Genomic DNA, 6,731 nt, shown 5'->3' on the forward strand with positions numbered 1-6,731 from the left:
GACGAGGAATTGAATAAATGACAAAAGAGCATCATAAAGAGCTTTGGTAAAGTAAACGACACAGACATATATCAAGCGAAATCATGTTTGAAACGAACATTTAGTGGTTTTATAGTAAAATCGAAGTTTGTTAAGTTAGTGGATAGTAGAAGATGGGGCCACAAACAAGTAAGTGCTGAGCATAACGGCCGTCGTCCGACAAATTGAAATAGCCCAAAGTGCTTTCCCGGCAAAATACCAACTGCAGCTAAAATTACCAAAAGTCGGACCTAAACCTGTCAATTTTGGCGCCAAAACAGTAAAAAGACGCCGCCTGTCGCTCGTAAACCGCCGCTTTCAAATCTGGAACGCGCGCCATTGGCCAGCCGCCGGCCAATCTGCACGCAAAGACGGATTTTACTGCCATCCATTGGCTGCAACGCGGTAACTTATTTACGACAGACCTAAGCCTCGCGAAATTTCTATTAATAAATTAGTCGTAAAACCCCGTGTAATTTATTGTCATTGCCGCTCACCGTAATTATTCCCTTTATAAGAATAACATCTTCATGCCTTATACGCGTTGTCTGCGTAAAAATTAAAAAACAAAGGCGCGGTCCGACAAGGCATAAATTCGAACGAAATCGCGTTCCTTTTTTAATTTTCGTATTTCCACCTGTGCCTATAGATTACAAAGGAGGTTGTTTTAATCTTTTTTCCGCTGAATAGAAATAATAGGCGCTACCTGCTGCGCTTTGATACAGCGCTGCGGAGGCGGCGGGGCGCCGATGTCTTCATCCCAACTGGAAAAATGATTATTTCCTTAATAACAAAGAAATGTGTTGTTGAGACGTTTGCGGACTCGTAGGCTCTTACTGATGTTTGCCAAATTACAAAATGGTGATGGTTTCCCCTTAAAAAGTTTGGAAGTTGTAGAATAAACATGTGGGAAAAGTGTGCTTGATGTTGAAGCACTATGCATATTAAAAGACGTCGAAGAAAGAGTCCCATATGATGAACACAATACTGCAATAAATATTCAAAAGGACAATCACTGCAGCACTGGTCCTTCGATAAAAAACTCAATGCAAAATTTATTAATAAATTAGCCAAAGAGTAAGTAATGATATCATTTTCGAAAACCGCCAAGATTATTCAATTTGGAGAAAACGACACTGATGTCATTCGCCATCTGTCGGCCATTAGGTACAGCCCACACAAGCCTCGCTCCCTTGCAGACCCAGATATCCTTGCTGGCTTAAAAATTGCCTTTATCTATATTGAAATGAGAATAATGAACAATGAGTTGCTTGTGACTAATAATGCGTAATTCGAAATGCCATTTTAAGATGTAGTTTGGTAAAAAGAAGTACTGTATATTTTTGAAAGTGATGTGAGCAAGAGCAAGTCTTAAAATTATTCTGCTGTAGAGTATGATTCCTTAGGTTACGAACTTGTAAGGTTAGGTAATACTTTTCATACATTAGGACATGTTACGTAGGTCTTATTAGAATAGTTCCTGGTTGATAACTAGGCTTAGTTACAACTATTACTGCAATATTGATAGTAGTTGAAGCAAGTTTTCAAATAAATTTCTTAATAACATAATTTGTAAAGGAACAAATTAAGCAATACACAATCACACTCCAAGCTAACCCAAACAAGGCCCTCGAATTAACGGACAATCATAAATGGGCAATTTGGACAAAAACCCCAAGATTTCTTACGTAGGAGGACAAAGAGCTTCAATTTACAATCCAGGAAATCGTACAAAGAAATACACACATCTAAATTTTGATTGGAAAATGGGCCCTATTACAATGACTCAAGGTGCCACAGTTCAGCTTGACGGGCCGTATGGACCTCATGGAGGGCCGGCCCCCCGCAGGGCCATTTGTAGGGAAACCAGCACCGCTTCCGGGCCGCGACCTCTGAGGACGGAGGGTATGCACTCTATTGCAATATTGGTTGTTCGGGGGATAGTTCTGTTGTGGATATTAATCAATTTATGTGACAGCTCGAGAAATGTGTAATGTTGTTGTAATTTTGTGGAATAGACACAAATGTTAAAGTAGATATTGTAGAAGAGGTTTTTTTAATCCACCATCAAGAAGCTTTTGGACCTGATGGAAAGTGATGATCAGGCTCTGAATTACATAGAAAAGCAAGACTTGTATTTTAATAATTACACAATGATCTTGGCCACACCATAGCCTACCACTTGATATTTAATAAAATTATTAAACTACATTCAAACTGATTCCCTAAATAAATCCCACTAAGTTTGAAGAGATTTACTTCTACTCTCAGCGGACGTAGCCATTCATTCAAGTTCATTCATTCATCTCTCCAATGTTGCTGCTCACTTGACCTTCTCCCGAGAGCCTAGACGTCGAAGCCGTGATTGTTTATTCTCACGGTACTAAAATTTAATTAAAATATTACTCAAGACATGAGAACAGTTATCAGCAATGGAGATGCTTCAACACAAATTGATATACATATCGAGCAATTACTCATGGAGAACTAATCAAAATCGTACAAGTTATCAATGTACCCGTTAAGCTTCTGTCTGTGAATTACTAAACTTTCTCTCGTAACAATAAAAAAAACCGCCATAAACGCCGACACAGTAACACCGGGAGTGGAAATGGCGCGTTCAAAATCAAAAATTCGAATTAAATTTTAAAAGTTTAATTACGGGCCGCGATCGGCTTCCGTAAAGCGCATCTTTGAACACATTTTCTAATTAGCGATTGGTCACGCGCGCGGCGGCGATCGCCATTATTCCAAATCCGAATCCAGCAATTTGAATTCGGAACGGTCGCGGTCCACCAAGAATCGCCTCCTCGTAAAATCATAGACGAGATAACATTTTTATGAAGCGCGGGTCGTGTTACCAGTTGTATGACTAAAAGATTTAATTAATACTTTTATTGTTACCGCAGTAGCCACACTGAAACATTAATTAGGGCGCTTTATGGTTTATGATCTGTTTTATGTACATCGTAATAGTAAAAGTAGCTCATGTTATCATTCAAGAAATATGGCAACGCTTATTAAATTTCCACTCAGATACAATATGAGATTGTTAAACGAGCGGTCAGCGAGCCAATCTAAGGGAATTCTAAATCAAACACAGTCATGCAATATTTAAGTGGTCAACAGCGCTAAATAAAGTGATGTCGTCATACCAATTAAAAAAATTATCCCCCTTAATAAGTGTCAATTCTTAACGAATGTGTGCATACGCATGATTTTTATTTCACACGTTCCTCAGTACGGTATTGTAACGAAAATGAAATCGTTGACATTGAGCTTTAATAGCATGCTGTATGGTGCAGTTTGCATCGGCATGAACATTTTACGACTATTTTTATTGACGCTTAGTCTCGACACTCATATGGAGCTCTTGGATTCAAAAAAGATTATACAAACAGTATCGACTCTTCAACTTTGGTCTCTATCTCTGAGCAATAAGACTGGGATTGGAATGTGCTCAAATGCTTGATGCTCGTTTAGAAACGTAAAGGTACCAACTAATACGAGGCAAGTAGAAGATGAACGAAGTAGAAGGGGCCATCAAATTTTAATTGTGCGTTAAAATAATAATCAATGAGGCGACTACCTCTAACGGACCGCATTCGCAAATAGAATGTGCGGATGTATCCGATCGGAGAGCGTTCGAATTTCAAATTCAAATGTAATTTGTATTGTCTATTCTAATTAAAACGTGAGTACTGGCAGTAAATAATGACGATGGGCTTTGATTCAGAGCCTCAAGGATCAATTTCCATTATTTGTTTTTCTTTTTTATAGTAGCAAATGTACATGTTGCTATGACTTGATTTGGTGGCAAAAGCAACCACATAAATCAATGTTTGCCTGTGTATGAGCATATAAAACCTTTTACAGTCAGTGGGATTGTAAAGGGCCTGTTCTCGGTTAATTGCCTGTAAAGTGCAACTTTATCGAAGCTCCAATAAAAATGGGAGCAGTAGCGCTCTCCGAAAGCTCAGAATCATTGCCAAAGCTTACGAATAAAGACTTAAAAGCTTTAGACAAAATTGTTTTAAAATAGTCGAATTTTAAATTATTTAGCTGTCGTTGGGAGAAGTTGTCTAAGGTAAAAGGTAGTCGTAAATCTTTAATAATCTAACGACAATAACGTTAAACAACTCCGTCGAAAACGAATTCACTTATACGATTTTCTGGAAATTTTCAATCCACCAGCTTGCTTTAGTGAGATTAATGCAGTGTTCTTGATTAGTGTGTAATGAGACTACGTGTTCCCTATCCACTGTGTCGAAGCTCTGTATCGACATAAAATCTCGCGTCGTTAGTCATTCACGGATCTCGTTAATTTGTCACGTTTGCAGAAAAGTGTCATGGCCGCCACATGAGGCTAGATTATGTTATAAAATTAATGTCTAACAGTATTCCAAGAATATGAGCGGCACTTATCCTCTAGTAAACGCGAGCTAGAGGAAAACGTAAATGTCGAGGTTTATATGTTTATCACTTTCATTGGAGTTAATTGAGTTTTCCAAGGTAGTATATTGAGTCCGCTAAGTAATACTATAGACAAATTTAAACTCCGAAAATCACAATAACATCCACGATTTATACTGACGTTAAGAGAACTGTATAGATTTGACAGATATGAAATAGCACCAACCGAATTGTTCTCCAATAAGCAAGTGTCATTCCCATTTCTCGGCAGCCATTTTCCGAAACATAACTCGGTGTTTCAGCAGAATCTTTCAGTAAACAGTGGGTCGAAATGAAGCCGCATTTCACCTGCGTGGTCAACATGGCGCGGATGCCGCGACTTCTATTTATATAAATATTTACTTGGAGTTGGCAGCGGCCGCGGTGTTATTCGAGGGAAAGGTAACAACGACGCCGGGACAAAGATTGATGTTGTTCGAGATGAAATATTTGATTTGAACACTAGTTGGCTAATTGTTATGAAAGAACGCGGTAATGCTCGCGCTCTGACAATATAATAAATGAATTAAAAAAGGCAGCCAACCGTATATTTTGTTATAAAGTATTGCAGAATATTGAAGCTACAGTTTATTTACATGCTATCATAATCGATAACATAAAAACAAACTAAATTATTCATAAAATAATTTAGCGAAACATGAAAATGTAAATGAAAAATTACAACGATGGTAATTCTTTGAGTTCTGATGATGCATGCAAATAAAGAATATCAATGAGTTCTTCCAGAATACTTAACGGGCTGCATTGTTTGATTGCGACCAATAAAGAATGCGGTTCATTTCGCGCGGTAAATTGGTGGGTGTCGGCCATTGATCGCCAATAAGATCAAATCCGATTGTTGTGCACGCCTGAAGTTTATTTCAGCGCTACGCTGGCAGTCGCCAGGAATGTCCCCGCACGTGCCCGCTATGATAATAATAAAATGTTGGCGCATTATTTATTTATAGTCCGTCTCCGGCTGTCGGTCGTCCGTCTGTGTGTTTAGCTGTTATTATATCTACTTGGCGAGCAAGCCGCGGTTCTTTGTCTCGTAACGAATTACGCGACTCGACGTTCCATTCTGTTTTTGTTTCGAAAACACACTGCAACGTCATTCTGTCTAGATCTGTGACGGCCACACTTATATTCACTTCCAAATCGCCGCCAATGTTGCGTCTATGAGTGGATACAAAAATAACAGTACCAAAGCTAGGGTTCAAAATTGATAATCCCAAGTTCGTCTCGTTCACTGCTCTGTACAATAATATCATACCGGCATTGTTTTGCTCGGTGGAGATGGTCGCTATTTGCGGACGTCTTCCCTCCCCCTCCCCCGCTGCCCCCGCTACGGTATCCGTCTGAACATGAGCTATATTTTATCCCAAGTTGGGTTCGCAGCGTAAACTGTCAGAATCGGCTCGAATGGATACGTAGGACGTTCAACTTTTCGTTTGAAATTTTAAAGCGGTGACGCCGAGTGCTTTTATGAATAGACGAAGTTAAGATCTCTAATTGGTTGACGAGCAAACATTCCCTGACGTGCCTGATATATCAGACGGGCTCGGAGTAACCTCAAAAAATTTCCACGATTTATCTCGCACACAAATTGTAAAAATTAATGATCCCGAGACGTATGGGAATGTACCGTGAAAAGGACATTAACAAGAGAAATAATTAAGTATAAATCATCAAAATCAGCGCGACGATGCATTGATAAAACGCGGTCTATATCTCAAACGCATTTGAAATATGGCGGCCGCGTCGACGCAGACAGACAGTTGGCGCGCGCGCCGCCTTAATACGCGCATGATTGATTTCCGAACGCACCGCGCAGAAAAAAAACACTATCACAAATTCGTCTATGGCTCTCAATTCAAATCTAGTTCCAAATTCAAATCCATTAGCGTACGATAGGTTCTTTACGACGTTACTCACTTATCCGTTCCTCGTAATTGAGTCTATTAAAGTACTTGTTTATGGCGTCTTGCGCATGCGTCGCCGGTTGTACAAACACTATAAATTACGACTCAAATCACATCTGATGCGCATATCCCACTAGTCGCCTACAAAAAGCTCATGTATCTCCCTCCATCTTCACGGAACGACAAATGTGTAACAAATAAATTATAAAATCAACGGCTTAGGTTTTTATACGATCCGCGGGGTGTTTTGTCCCGTTCCTTCGCGAGGCGCGGCCGTAGGTGCGTCCTTGTCGCGCCGGCGTTGTCACCGCGGGCCCAGTTTATCATCGCGCGTCGGCC

Source organism: Ostrinia furnacalis, unplaced genomic scaffold (genome assembly GCF_004193835.3).
Source record: "Ostrinia furnacalis isolate ACB-3 unplaced genomic scaffold, ASM419383v2 OfSCF0606, whole genome shotgun sequence".
In the NCBI taxonomy this organism is placed as follows: domain Eukaryota; kingdom Metazoa; phylum Arthropoda; class Insecta; order Lepidoptera; family Crambidae; genus Ostrinia; species Ostrinia furnacalis.